This window comes from Pseudophryne corroboree, chromosome 8, assembly GCF_028390025.1.
Source record: "Pseudophryne corroboree isolate aPseCor3 chromosome 8, aPseCor3.hap2, whole genome shotgun sequence".
Taxonomy (NCBI): domain Eukaryota; kingdom Metazoa; phylum Chordata; class Amphibia; order Anura; family Myobatrachidae; genus Pseudophryne; species Pseudophryne corroboree.
Genome location: NC_086451.1, coordinates 176,726,048 through 176,739,712, shown reverse-complemented (window position 1 = coordinate 176,739,712; position 13,665 = coordinate 176,726,048). Strand labels below are relative to the sequence as shown.

Here is a 13,665-nt window from a genome sequence, read left to right as displayed (position 1 = left end):
AAAGGATTTTGTTAATCCAGGGCAAGATTCATACCAGCCACACCAATCACACTGTATAACTTGTGATAAACTACCCAGTTATGAGTACGAAAAAACAACATACTGTAGCATCAGTGCAGGACCGATGCAACTATAACATAACCCTTATTGAAGCAATAACTATATACAAGTATTGCAGAAGTAGTCCGCACTTGGGACGGGCGCCCAGCATCCTCTACGGACTACGAGAAAAAGATTTACCGGTAGGTTTAAAATCTTATTTTCTCTAACGTCCTAGAGGATGCTGGGGACTCCATAAGGACCATGGGGATTATACCAAAGCTCCAAAACGGGCGGGAGAGTGCGGATGACTCTGCAGCACCGATTGAGCAAACATGAGTTCCTCCTCAGCCAGGGTATCAAACTTATAGTATTTTGAAAAGGTGTTTGAACCTGACCAAGTAGCAGCTCGACACAGCTGTAGTGCCGAGACCCCTCGGGCAGCCGCCCAAGAAGAGCCCACTTTCCTCGTGGAATGGGCCTAGACCGATTTCGGTAACTGCAATCCAGCCATAGAATGCGCTTGCTGAATCGTGTTACAAATCCAGCGAGCAATAGCCTGCTTTGAAGCAGGGGCACCAATCTTGTTGGTTGCATACAGGACAAACAGCGCTTCAGTTTTCCTGACTCTAGCCGTCCTGGCCACGTAAATTTTCAAAGCCCTGACCACATCAAGTAACTCGGAATCCTCCAAGTCACGCGTAGCCAAAGGCACCACAATAGATTGGTTCATATGAAAAGATGAGACCACTTTTGGTAGGAATTGAGGATGGGTCCGCAATTCCGCTCTATCCACATGGAACACCAAATATGGGCTTTTATGTGACAAAGCCGCTAATTCCGACACTCGCCTAGCCGAAGCCAAGGCTAATAACATGACCACCTTCCACGTGAGATATGTTAACTCCACCGTTTTAAGGCTGCTAAAAACTGCTAGCGAGCAATCAACTCAGAATGACCCCCATAGTGTATTGCAAGAAAATATCTGTAAATCCAATGGTACCGTAAGTGCGGTATATACTCGCACTTCTTTGCGGGGCGAGAACATCTCCCCTAAGTGAAGTCAGCCCTATGAATAGAGTTTGTGTGATCCCTGTGCAGCAGTCACAGAAAGGGTTCATCTCTGCAGTTTGTCACTCAAATTACATTGTTGCATTTTTTCTAGAAGTGGATCTGAGAGCTGTTACCCGCAGACCAGCTACAATAATTATCCTGGGATAGTGCGCAAGGGCATAGAAGGGAGCGGCTCAAGAAAAGAGAAGTGGAAACAGACAGCAAACTAGGCTGGAGAGAGACCTGAGACAAAGAGATCTGAATTATACGAGAGCCGACCAGGGGAAACACAAATTATGCAGTCAAGTTTCCCACATTTGGGGAAATCGCAGGAGCAGCACACCCAGAGTGCAATGGGTGAGCCTTGCCCTGGGAGAAGCACCTTCATGATCATAGTATCTCACCTGGCAGGTAAGTAGGAGTTGGGCTAGAGCTGGGGAGGGTCGCTGCTCGGGCACCCCCCTGTCAAGTGAAGGAGATCCAACTGAGGCAGCACAAGGAAACTCTCGAAAGAAGAACAAGGCTAGAGGAAGATCTGAGACAAAGAAATCTGACTTTTACCAGAGCTGACCAGAGGAAAGCACAAACACAGTCACTCACTACCACAAATAATGCAGTCAAGTTTCCCACATTTGGGGAAATCACAGGGGTCAGCATACCCAGAATGCAATGAATGAACCTCACCCTGGGAGAACAATCTTCATGACCATGGTATCTCCTATGCAAAATAAGTATGATTTGGGATAGGGCTGGGGAGGGCCGCTGCTCAGGCACATCTCTGTCAAGTAAAGGAGATTCAACTGAGGCAGCACAAGGGAACTCTCATCTGGGGACAACAACTGCAGGGAGAACACATATTTTCAGATGAACATGGGAGGGCAGAAGGCTGCCTAATACTGAAGCACCCCCAAACAACAAACCAAATGCAACAACTAGTACAAGCATTCCTGGGGGAAGGTCTGCAGAAGACGGATTTGCATACGGTGATGTCATCCAAGCAGTGGGCCAAAGTTGGCTGGAACCCTCATCTGCATATGAATAGAGAAGAGGGGCATGCAGGGCATGGCGGCCTTTTGCGGCGCTTGGATGACCCCTAGTTCGCATTAAACACCTCCACCCTCCTTCGGTGTGGGGCTCATGTTGGCTATGCCCCAGCCCCTGAAGCATTCAAGCTGATTTCTTGCAGCAGCTAGGCACTGTAACAGCTCCAGAGCTGCTCTGTAAGGCAAGTAAAAGGGCGTGGGCCCTGCAGCACTACCTTTAGTTCGCATTGTGCGTTGGAAGGCACAAATTAAGCAGACGGGAGAAGTCAGGATAGTGCGCAAGGGCATAGAAGGGAGCGGCTCAAGAAAAAAGAAGTGGAAATAGACAGCAAACTAGGCTGGAGAGAGACCTGAGACAAAGAGATCTGAATTATACGAGAGCCGACCAGGGGAAACACAAATTATGCAGTCAAGTTTCCCACATTTGGGGAAATCGCAAGAGCAGCACACCCAGAGTGCAATGGGTGAGACTTGCCCTGGGAGAAGCACCTTCATGATCATAGTATCTCACCTGGCAGGTAAGTAGGATTTGGGATAGAGCTGGGGAGGGTCGCTGCTCGGGCACCCCCCTGTCAAGTAAAGTAGATTCAACTGAGGCAGCACAAGGAAACTCTCGATAGAAGAACAAGGCTAGAGGAAGATCTGAGACAAATAAATCTGACTTTTACCAGAGCTGACCAGAGGAAAGAACAAACACAGTCCCCCACTACCACACATAATGCAGTCGAGTTTCCCACATTTGGGGAAATCATAGGGGTCAGCATACCCAGAATGCAATGAATGAACCTCACCCTGGGAGAACAATCTTCATGACCATGGTATCTCCTATGCAAAATAAGTATGACTTGGGATAGGGCTGGGGAGGGCCGCTGCTCAGGCACATCTCTGTCAAGTAAAGGAGATTCAACTGAGGCAGCACAAGGGAACTCTCATCTGGGGACAACAACTGCAGGGAGAACACATATTTTCAGATGAACATGGGAGGGCAGAAGGCTGCCTAATACTGAAGCACCCCCAAACAACAAACCAAATGCAACAACTAGTGCAAGCATTCCTGGGGGAAGGCCTGCAGCAGATGGATTTGCATATGGTGATGTCATCCAAGCAGTGGGTCAAAGATGGCTTCAACCCTCGTCTGCATATGAAAAGAGAAAAGGGGCGTGCAGGGCATGGCGGCCTTTTGCGGCGCTTGGATGACCCCTAGTTTGCATTAAACACCTCCACCCTCCTTCGGTGTGGGGCTATGCCCCAGCCCCTGAAGCATTCAAGCTGATTTCTTGCAGCAGCTGGGCACTGTAACAGCTCCAGAGCTGCTCTGTAAGGTAAGTAAAAGGGTGTGGGCCCTGCAGCACTACCTGTGGTTTGCATTGTGCGTTGGAAGGCACAAAGTAAGCAGACGGGAGAGGATAGTGCGCAAGGGCATAGAAGGGAGCAACTCAAGAAAAGAGAAGTGGAAACAGACAGCAAACTAGGCTGGAGAGAGACCTGAGACAAAGAGATCTGAATTATACGAGAGCCGACCAGGGGAAACACAAATTATGCAGTCAAGTGTCCAACATTTGGGGAAACCGCAGGAGCAGCACACCCAGAGTGCAATGGGTGAGCCTTGCCCTGGGAGAAGCACCTTCATGATCATAGTATCTCACCTGGCAGGTAAGTAGGAGTTGGGCTAGAGCTGGGGAGGGTCGCTGCTTGGGCACCCCCCTGTCAAGTGAAGGAGATCCAACTGAGGCAGCACATGGAAACTCTCGAAAGAAGAACAAGGCTAGAGGAAGATCTGAGACAAATAAATCTGACTTTTACCAGAGCTGACCAGAGGAAAGCACAAACACAGTCCCCCACTACCACAAATAATGCAGTCGAGTTTCCCACATTTGGGGAAATCACAGGGGTCAGCATACCCAGAATGCAATGAATGAACCTCACCCTGGGAGAACAATCTTCATGACCATGGTATCTCCTATGCAAAATAAGTATGATTTGGGATAGGGCTGGGGAGGGCCGCTGCTCAGGCACATCTCTGTCAAGAATTTATAAAGTCTATACATATATATAACCAAATGTCAATATATATATATAGAACCCAGCGATTCTATCAAAACTTATCTATTTCACCAATTTGTTGCTTATTTAATCTTTATACATCTATTAATTTTCACCATATATTATAAAATGCTGCTCCCATAGGTAGTACTGTTCTACCAATAATAAACCAAATTTTAAAGATAATCACACTTGTTATTAAGGGAGCGCAAAAAATAAAATATACAAGCTCTTTATTTTTAAAAAATATATATAGACAGAAGAAACCCACATTCAATAAAATACAATGGAGTCAACATATATAGGCACCACTATCCATATCTAAATGTAATCAGGATCTATTTCATATTGCCCTTGATGACAACGGAATGTTTATTAAAGTGTCCAAAAAATCCTCCTGGATACAGCTGTTGTAATTTAATCATTACTTTCCAATTGTAATTGATACATTAAATTCCTTCTTGTGGATGAACAGCAACAGTTGTAACCAACGCCTCTTATTTACTGCAGTTAAAGTTCATATGTAACTCACGTGAGTAATGAAAGAAAACAGGGGGAGAGCGCTGTGATGGTTGGTGAAACACAGCGGTATGCTACGACCCCCGTTAACCGTGGCTGGATCTTATTGGCACTCGCGGTCGGGATATTTCTCCCTGCCGTGGGGTAGAGACCTCCTTTTGCTCGGTCTCAAATTGCTTTTTCCCCTTCACCGCTGTCTTTACATCAGACGTCCGCCGTGATGTAGCTCGTTCATGAACGGGCTTATATCTCAGCAATCAGAGTGTCCGGTAATCACCTTCCTTACGCGTTTTTCCGCTGTTATCCAAGAGCGGTTTCGTCAGAGGATACATCAGCAGCCTAGCAGGCTCTTTTTAAAATGCACCGGACCAATAGCATTACTAATTAGTTGATTGGATACATACATGTACTAATTGGATGCATACATGTAATGACTCACATATGGAACAACTTTCTAATTGCAATTGCACATATAAAGGCATTTCATAATATAAAAATAAGCAACATGGTGATTAAAAATAATAATAAAATAAGCAACAAGGTGGTTTAAAAAATAACAGAAAATATATAATCTATATACAGATTAACCTATAATCTTTCAATCAATACCTCATATCTATAATCACATATACATAATTCAGAGACTCAGCACTAAGGATCCCCATTTACTTATATAAAACCTTTTAGGGTAACATAAATCCATGCAATTACTAAAGCAGTTCTTGTGGCGCAGGGGAAACATCAAATGCACTCTATGCAGCTAGTCCCATGTTCGAATCCAACCTGCTCAGCTTAACATCCATATTATTTATTTACTTTTAATGGGATCATTCTATCAATTCATTTTTACCTTTAATTTTTGTTAATATTATTTCTATATTTCATTATTTTAACCCCTGGAATAACTACATTGCTGTTTAAACAACAAAAAGAATTGAAGAAAAAATAAATATTAAACAGACAATTTAAGGATTCGAAGATTTAAATATTTAAAGATTTTAAAATTTAAAACAGGGAGGGGGGGGAGGGAGGGGGGCCTTTTGGGAGAAGGAGGGGAAAAAAATAAAAATAGAAAAAAAAATATATATAGAACCAAGAGAAAGTGTAAAAAGAGGATGGAGGAAGAAATCTGATGTTCATCATTACTAGTGGATTTTACTAAAGAACTTTAAAGGAACACACACAACAGGATTATACAGTTTCATCCTAAGAGGAAAGCTGTTTCCAAAATAGCTACTTCTAATAATTTTTTTATTTATTAAACATACAATAAATGGATATTCAATAAATAATGTATTAGGTAAATCAATAGATAAAATCTTCAGAGACTGCCAATGTTGTTCAGTTCGATGCTCTCATTCAGACCATCAGGTGTAAGGGTACCCAAAGAAAAAATCCAAAATGCCTCCCTTGTCAAGTAAAGGAGATTCAACTGAGGCAGCACAAGGGAACTCTCATCTGGGGACAACAACTGCAGGGAGAACACATATTTTCAGATGAACATGGGAGGGCAGAAGGCTGCCTAATACTGAAGCACCCCCAAACAACAAACCAAATGCAACAACTAGTACAAGCATTCCTGGGGGAAGGCCTGCAGCAGATGGATTTGCATATGGTGATGTCATCCAAGCAGTGGGTCAAAGTTGGCTTCAACCCTCGTCTGCATATGAAAAGAGAAAAGGGGCGTGCAGGGCATGGCGGCCTTTTGCGGCGCTTGGATGACCCCTAGTTCGCATTAAACACCTCCACCCTACTTCGGTGTGGGGCTCATGTTGGCTATGCCCCAGCCCCTGAAGCATTCAAGCTGATTACTTACAGCAGCTGGGCACTGTAATAGCTCCAGAGCTGCTCTGTAAGGCAACTAAAAGGGTGTGGGCCCTGCAGCACTACCTGTAGTTCGCATTGTGCGTTGGACGGCACAAAGTAAGCAGACGGTAGAAGTCAAGATAGTGCGCAAGGGCATAGAAGGGAGTGGCTCAAGAAAAGAGAAGTGTAAACAGACAGCAAACTAGGCTGGAGAGAGACATGAGACAAAGAGATCTGAATTATACGAGAGCCGACCAGGGGAAACACAAATTATGCAGTCAAGTTTCCCACATTTGGGGATATCGCAGGAGCAGCACACCCAGAGTGCAATTGGTGAGCCTTGCCCTGGGAGAAGCACCTTCATGATCATAGTATCTCACCTAGCAGGTAAGTAGGAGTTGGGCTAGAGCTGGGGAGGGTCACTGCTCGGGCACCCCCCTGTCAAGTGAAGGAGATCCAACTAAGGCAACACAAGGGAACTCTCGAAAGAAGAACAAGGCTAGAGGAAGATCTGAGACAAAGAAATCTGACTTTTACCAGAGCTGACCAGAGGAAAGCACAAACACAGTCCCCCACTACCACAAATAATGCTGTCAAGTTTACCACATTTGGGGAAATAACAGGGGTCAGCATACCCAGAATGCAATGAATGAACCTCACCCTGGGAGAACAATCTTCATGACCATAGTATCTCCTATGCAAAATAAGTATGATTTGGGATAGGGCTGGAGAGGGCCGCTGCTCAGGCACATCTCTGTCAAGTAAAGGAGATTCAACTGAGGCAGCACAAGGGAACTCTCATCTGGGGACAACAACTGCAGGAGGTACACATATTTTCAGATGAACATGGGAGGGCAGAAGGCTGCCTAATACTGAAGCACCCCCAAACAACAAACCAAATGCAACAACTAGTGCAAGCATTCCTGGGGGAAGGCCTGCAGCAGATGGATTTGCATATGGTGATGTCATCCAAGCAGTGGGTCAAAGTTGGCTTCAACCCTCGTCTGCATATGAAAAGATAAAATTGGCATGCAGGGCATGGCGGCCTTTTGCGGTGCTTGGATGACCCCTAGTTCGCATTAAACACCTCCACCCTCCTTCGGTGTGGGGCTCATGATGGCTATGCCCCAGCCCCTGAAGCATTCAAGCTGATTTCTTGCAGCAGCTGGGCACTGTAACAGCTCCAGAGCTGCTCTGTAAGGCAAGTAAAAGGGTGTGGGCCCTGCAGCACTACCTGTAGTTTGCATTGTGCGTTGGAAGGCACAAAGTAAGCAGACGGGAGAAGTCAGGACAGTGCGCAAGGGCATAGAAGGGAGCAACTCAAGAAAAGAGAAGTGGAAACAGACTGCAAATTAGGCTGGAGAGAGACCTGAGACAAAGAGATCTGAATTATACGAGAGCCGACCAGGTGAAACACAAATTATGCAGTCAAGTGTCCAACATTTGGGGAAACCGCAGGAGTAGCCCACCCAGAGTGCAATGGGTGAGCCTTGCCCTGGGAGAAGCACCTTCATGATCATAGTATCTCACCTGGCAGGTAAGTAGGAGCTGGGCTAGAGCTGGGGAGGGTCGCTGCTCGGGCACCCCCCTGTCAAGTGAAGGAGATCCAACTGAGGCAGCACAAGGGAACTCTCGAAAGAAGAACAAGGCTAGAGGAAGATCTGAGACAAAGAAATCTGACTTTTACCAGAGCTGACCAGAGGAAAGCACAAACACAGTCCCTCACTACCACAAATAATGCAGTCCAGTTTCCCACATTTGGGGAAATCACAGGGGTCAGCATACCCAGAATGCAATGAATGAACCTCACCCTGGGAAAACAATCTTCATGACCATGGTATCTCCTATGCAAAATAAGTATGATTTGGGATAGAGCTGGGGAGGGCCGCTGCTCAGGCACATCTCTGTCAAGTAAAGGAGATTCAACTGAGGCAGCACAAGGGAACTCTCATCGGGGGACAACAACTGCAGGGAGAACACAAATTTTCAGATGAACATGGGAGGGCAGAAGGCTGCCTAATACTGAAGCACCCCCAAACAACAAACCAAATGCAACAACTAGTGCAAGCATTCCTGGGGGAAGGCCTGCAGCAGATGGATTTGCATATGGTGATGTCATCCAAGCAGTGGGTCAAAGTTGGCTTCAACACTCATCTGCATATGAATAGAGAAGAGGGGCATGCAGGGCATGGCGGCCTTTTGCGGCGCTTGGATGACCCCTAGTTCGCATTAAACACCTCCACCCTCCTTCGGTGTGGGGCTCATGTTGGCTATGCCCCAGCCCCTGAAGCATTCAAGCTGATTTCTTGCAGCAGCTGGGCACTGTAACAGCTCCAGAGCTGCTCTGTAAGGCAAGTAAAAGGGTGTGGGCCCTGCAGCACTACCTGTAGTTCGCATTGTGCGTTGGAAGGCACAAAGTAAGCAGACAGGAGAAGTCAGGATAGTGCGCAAGGGCATAGAATTTGAATGTACTTGTGAACTAACTTAATTTCCTACTTCTAAATTCATTCCTAAATTCACTACTTACATGAATCCTGTAGTTGGGCATTTTGGGACTTCGATTGTGGGCATTGTTTTGTGTCCAGACCAGCAGCAGGTGGTGTGCATTTGCTGGAAAGGCATCGAAGACCTCCGATATGCTGCATCTCCTGATGTGTGTCTCCCTCAAGTGGCTGTCAGCAAATGCCTGCTAGACACCCCATTCCAAGCTGATTGTGACATCACGGTACATGCATCATAGAACAGGCATGCTAGAACATGGGTCTTCAACCTGCGACCCTCCAGCTGCTGTGGAACTACACATCCCAGCATGCCCTGCCTCAGTTTTAGCATACCTTAATAGCAAAACTGTGGCAGGGCATGCTGGGATGTGTAGTTTCACAGCAGCTGGAGGGCCACAGGATGAAGACCCATGTGCTAAAGCCAAGCCGCAGGTACATTGAATGCTAGCAAGCTGAATATTTAAATCCTTTTTATTCCGCAGCATTCCAATGTGGAAGATTCCATGGAACCAGAGATCCTTCCATTGAGAAGGACATGCTGCCTGGATGACTACACTGTGCAAATTAAATCACGGAGCCAGTTGGCTTGTGGGTGGCTCTGGTCACTGGGTGGTTGGGTGGGTGGTGTGTCAGAGGTGGAGCACATGCAAATGATTGTGTATCATCCAGCTAGTGAGAGAGAAAACTCATGCAGGAGTGTGCCTGCTTGTCAGTGGGTTATGCACTTTTCCAGACGTCAAATCTACATGGAGCAGCTGGAGAGGACAAGAGCAGGTTTGCAAAATATAGACAGAAGAGCTCTCCAGCCTAGTTTGCTGTCTGTTTCCACTTCTCTTTTCTTGAGCCGCTCCCTTCTATGCCCTTGCGCACTATCCTGACTTCTCCCATCTGCTTACTTTGTGCCTTCCAACGCACAATGCGAACTACAGGTAGTGCTGCAGGGCCCACACCCTTTTACTTGCCATACAGAGCAGCTCTGGAGCTGTTACAGTGCCCAGCTTCTGCAAGAAATCAGCTTGAATGCTTCAGGGGCTGGGGCATAGCCAACATGAGCCCCACACCGAAGGAGGGTGGAGGTGTTTAATGCGAACTAGGGGTCATCCAAGCACCGCAAAAGGCCGCCATGCCCTGCACGCCCCTTTTCTCTTTTCATATGCAGACGAGGGTTGAAGCCAACTTTGACCCACTGCTTGGATGACATCACCATATGCAAATCCATCTGCTGCAGGCCTTCCCCCAGGAATGCTTGCACTAGTTGTTGCATTTGGTTTGTTGTTTGGGGGTGCTTCAGTATTAGGCAGCCTTCTGCCCTCCCATGTTCATCTGAAAATATGTGTTCTCCCTGCAGTTGTTGTCCCCAGATGAGAGTTCCCTTGTGCTGCCTCAGTTGAATCTTCTTAACTTGACAGAGATGTGCCTGAGCAGCGGCCCTCCCCAGCCCTATCCCAAATCATACTTATTTTGCATAGGAGATACCATGGTCATGAAGATTGTTCTCCCAGGGTGAGGTTCATTCATTGCATTCTGGGTATGCTGACCCCTGTGATTTCCCCAAATGTGGGAAACTTGACTGCATTATTTGTGGTAGTGGGGGACTGTGTTTGTGCTTTCCTCTGGTCAGCTCTGGTAAAAGTCAGATTTCTTTGTCTCAGATCTTCCTCTAGCCTTGTTCTTCTTTCGAGAGTTCCCTTGTGCTGCCTCAGTTGGATCTCCTTCACTTGACAGGGGGGTGCCCAAGCAGCGACCCTCCCCAGCTCTAGCCCAACTCCTACTTACCTGCCAGGTGAGATACTATGATCATGAAGGTGCTTCTCCCAGGGCAAGGCTCACCCATTGCACTCTGGGTGTGCTGCCCCTGTGATTTCCCCAAATGTGGGAAACTTGACTGCATAATTTGTGTTTCCACTGGTCGGCTTTCATATAATTCAGATCTCTTTGTCTCAGGTCTCTCTCCAGCCTAGTTTGCAGTCTGTTTCCACTTCTTTTTTTTTTGAGCCCCTCCCTTCTATACCCTTGTGCACTATCCTGATTTCTCCTCCTGTCTGCTTACTTTGTGCCTTCCAATGCACAATGCAAACTACAGGTAGTGCTGCAGGGCCCACAAACTTTTACTTGCATTACAGAGCAGCTCTGGAGCTGTTACAGTGCCAAGCTGCTGCAAGAAATCAGCTTGAATGCTTCAGGGGCTGGGGCATTGCCAACATGAGCCCCACACCGAAGGAGGGTGGGGGTGTTTAATGCGAACTAAGGGTCATCCAAGCGCCGCAAAAGGCCGCCATTCCCTGCATACCCCTTTTCTCTTTTCATATGCAGATGAGGGTTCCAGCCAACTTTGACCCACTGCTTGGATGACATCACCATATGCAAATCCATCTGCTGCAGGCCTTCCCCCAGGAATGCTTGCACTAGTTGTTGCATTTGGTTTGTTGTTTGGGGGTGCTTCAGTATTAGGCAGCCTTCTGCCCTCCCATGTTCATCTGAAAATATGTGTTCTCCCTGCAGTTGTTGTCCCCAGATGAGAGTTCCCTTGTGCTGCCTCAGTTGAATCTCCTTTACTTGACAGAGATGTGCCTGAGCAGCGGCCCTCCCCAGCTCTATCCCAAATCATACTTATTTTGCATAGGAGATACCATGGTCATGAAGATTGTTCTCCCAGGTTGAGGTTCATTCATTGCATTCTGGGTATGCTGACCCCTGTGATTTCCCCAAATGTGGGAAACTTGACTGCATTATTTGTGGTAGTGGGGGACTGTGTTTGTGCTTTCCTCTGGTCAGCTCTGGTAAAAGTCAGATTTCTTTGTCTCAGATCTTCCTCTAGCCTTGTTCTTCTTTCGAGAGTTCCCTTGTGCTGCCTCAGTTGGATCTCCTTCACTTGACAGGGGGGTGCCCGAGCTGCGACCCTCCCCAGCTCTAGCCAAACTCCTACTTACCTGCCAGGTGAGATACTATGATCATGTAGGTGCTTCTCCCAGGGCAAGGCTCACCCATTGCACTCTGGGTGTGCTGCCCCTGTGATTTCCCCAAATGTGGGAAACTTGACTGCATAATTTGTGTTTCCCCTGGTCGGCTCTCGTATAATTCATATCTCTTTGTCTCAGGTCTCTCTCCAGCCTAGTTTGCTGTCTGTTTCCACTTCTCTTTTCTTGAGCCGCTCCCTTCTATGCCCTTGCGCACTATTCTGACCTCTCCCGTCTGCTTACTTTGTGCCTTCCAACGCACAATGCAAACTACAGGTAGTGCTGCAGGGCCCACACCCTTTTACTTGCCTTACAGAGTAGCTCTGGAGCTGTTACAGTGCCCAGCTGCTGCAAGAAATCAGCTTGAATGCTTCAGGGGCTGGGGCATAGCCAACATGAGCCCCACACCGAAGGAGGGTGGAGATGTTTAATGCGAATTAGGGGTCATCCAAGCGCCGCAAAAGGCCGCCATGCCCTGCACGCCCCTCTTCTCTATTCATATGCAGATGAGTGTTGAAGCCAACTTTGACCCACTGCTTGGATGACATCACCATATGCAAATCCATCTGCTGCAGGCCTTCCCCCAGGAATGCTTGCACTAGTTGTTGCATTTGGTTTGTTGTTTGGGGGTGCTTCAGTATTAGGCAGCCTTCTGCCCTCCCATGTTCATCTGAAAATATGTGTTCTCCCTGCAGTTGTTGTCCCCAGATGAGAGTTCGCTTGTGCTGCCTCAGTTGAATCTCCTTTACTTGACAGAGATGTGCCTGAGCAGCGGCCCTCCCCAGCTCTATCCCAAATCATACTTATTTTGCATAGGAGATACCATGGTCATGAAGATTGTTTTCCCAGGGTGAGGTTCATTCATTGCATTCTGGGTATGCTGACCCCTGTGATTTCCCCAAATGTGGGAAACTGGACTGCATTATTTGTGGTAGTGAGGGACTGTGTTTGTGCTTTCCTCTGGTCAGCTCTGGTAAAAGTCAGATTTCTTTGTCTCAGATCTTCCTCTAGCCTTGTTCTTCTTTCGAGAGTTCCCTTGTGCTGCCTCAGTTGGATCTCCTTCACTTGACAGGGGGGTGCCCGAGCAGCGACCCTCCCCAGCTCTAGCCCAGCTCCTACTTACCTGCCAGGTGAGATACTATGATCATGAAGGTGCTTCTCCCAGGGCAAGGCTCACCCATTGCACTCTGGGTGTGCAACTCCTGCGGTTTCCCCAAATGTTGGACACTTGACTGCATAATTTGTGTTTCACCTGGTCGGCTCTCGTATAATTCAGATCTCTTTGTCTCAGGTCTCTCTCCAGCCTAATTTGCAGTCTGTTTCCACTTCTCTTTTCTTGAGTTGCTCCCTTCTATGCCCTTGCGCACTATCCTGACTTCTCCCGTCTGCTTACTTTGTGCCTTCCAACGCACAATGCAAACTACAGGTAGTGCTGCAGGGCCCACACCCTTTTACTTGCCTTACAGAGCAGCTCTGGAGCTGTTACAGTGCCCAGCTGCTGCAAGAAATCAGCTTGAATGCTTCAGGGGCTGGGGCATAGCCATCATGAGCCCCACACCGAAGGAGGGTGGAGGTGTTTAATGCGAACTAGGGGTCATCCAAGCACCGCAAAAGGCCGCCATGCCCTGCATGCCAATTTTCTCTTTTCATATGCAGACGAGGGTTGAAGCCAACTTTGACCCACTGCTTGGATGACATCACCAT

The 13,665-nt window shown here is 47.3% G+C and overlaps 15 non-coding genes and 1 pseudogene across 15 annotated transcripts; 6 read left to right on the top strand and 10 right to left on the bottom strand.

Annotated features, from left to right (window-relative positions):
• Positions 1 to 1,348: 1,348 nt before the first annotated feature.
• LOC134952069 (U1 spliceosomal RNA) lies at positions 1,349 to 1,511 on the bottom strand. Its single transcript, XR_010184684.1, has one exon. It is a non-coding gene; the product is annotated as a U1 spliceosomal RNA (small nuclear RNA).
• Positions 1,512 to 1,663: 152 nt separating this feature from the next.
• LOC134951402 (U1 spliceosomal RNA) lies at positions 1,664 to 1,827 on the bottom strand. Its single transcript, XR_010184149.1, has one exon. It is a non-coding gene; the product is annotated as a U1 spliceosomal RNA (small nuclear RNA).
• A 671-nt stretch (positions 1,828 to 2,498) lies between these two features.
• Positions 2,499 to 2,661, bottom strand: LOC134952741 (U1 spliceosomal RNA). Its single transcript, XR_010185176.1, has one exon. It is a non-coding gene; the product is annotated as a U1 spliceosomal RNA (small nuclear RNA).
• Positions 2,662 to 2,813: 152 nt separating this feature from the next.
• Positions 2,814 to 2,977, bottom strand: LOC134951157 (U1 spliceosomal RNA). Its single transcript, XR_010183948.1, has one exon. It is a non-coding gene; the product is annotated as a U1 spliceosomal RNA (small nuclear RNA).
• Positions 2,978 to 3,633: 656 nt separating this feature from the next.
• On the bottom strand, positions 3,634 to 3,796 carry LOC134952920 (U1 spliceosomal RNA). The gene has a single exon (XR_010185295.1). It is a non-coding gene; the product is annotated as a U1 spliceosomal RNA (small nuclear RNA).
• A 152-nt stretch (positions 3,797 to 3,948) lies between these two features.
• Positions 3,949 to 4,112, bottom strand: LOC134950372 (U1 spliceosomal RNA). Its single transcript, XR_010183303.1, has one exon. It is a non-coding gene; the product is annotated as a U1 spliceosomal RNA (small nuclear RNA).
• Positions 4,113 to 6,735: 2,623 nt separating this feature from the next.
• Positions 6,736 to 6,898, bottom strand: LOC134953264 (U1 spliceosomal RNA). Its single transcript, XR_010185529.1, has one exon. It is a non-coding gene; the product is annotated as a U1 spliceosomal RNA (small nuclear RNA).
• Positions 6,899 to 7,050: 152 nt separating this feature from the next.
• On the bottom strand, positions 7,051 to 7,214 carry LOC134951127 (U1 spliceosomal RNA). The gene has a single exon (XR_010183924.1). It is a non-coding gene; the product is annotated as a U1 spliceosomal RNA (small nuclear RNA).
• A 671-nt stretch (positions 7,215 to 7,885) lies between these two features.
• Positions 7,886 to 8,048, bottom strand: LOC134953064 (U1 spliceosomal RNA). Its single transcript, XR_010185402.1, has one exon. It is a non-coding gene; the product is annotated as a U1 spliceosomal RNA (small nuclear RNA).
• A 152-nt stretch (positions 8,049 to 8,200) lies between these two features.
• Positions 8,201 to 8,364, bottom strand: LOC134951502 (U1 spliceosomal RNA). Its single transcript, XR_010184230.1, has one exon. It is a non-coding gene; the product is annotated as a U1 spliceosomal RNA (small nuclear RNA).
• Positions 8,365 to 10,456: 2,092 nt separating this feature from the next.
• Positions 10,457 to 10,620, top strand: LOC134950564 (U1 spliceosomal RNA). The gene has a single exon (XR_010183462.1). It is a non-coding gene; the product is annotated as a U1 spliceosomal RNA (small nuclear RNA).
• Positions 10,621 to 10,772: 152 nt separating this feature from the next.
• On the top strand, positions 10,773 to 10,935 carry LOC134952240 (U1 spliceosomal RNA). The gene has a single exon (XR_010184807.1). It is a non-coding gene; the product is annotated as a U1 spliceosomal RNA (small nuclear RNA).
• A 675-nt stretch (positions 10,936 to 11,610) lies between these two features.
• Positions 11,611 to 11,774, top strand: LOC134951103 (U1 spliceosomal RNA). Its single transcript, XR_010183904.1, has one exon. It is a non-coding gene; the product is annotated as a U1 spliceosomal RNA (small nuclear RNA).
• Positions 11,775 to 11,926: 152 nt separating this feature from the next.
• Positions 11,927 to 12,068, top strand: LOC134952724 (U1 spliceosomal RNA; annotated as a pseudogene).
• A 692-nt stretch (positions 12,069 to 12,760) lies between these two features.
• Positions 12,761 to 12,924, top strand: LOC134951501 (U1 spliceosomal RNA). Its single transcript, XR_010184229.1, has one exon. It is a non-coding gene; the product is annotated as a U1 spliceosomal RNA (small nuclear RNA).
• A 152-nt stretch (positions 12,925 to 13,076) lies between these two features.
• LOC134953232 (U1 spliceosomal RNA) lies at positions 13,077 to 13,239 on the top strand. The gene has a single exon (XR_010185506.1). It is a non-coding gene; the product is annotated as a U1 spliceosomal RNA (small nuclear RNA).
• Positions 13,240 to 13,665: the final 426 nt, after the last annotated feature.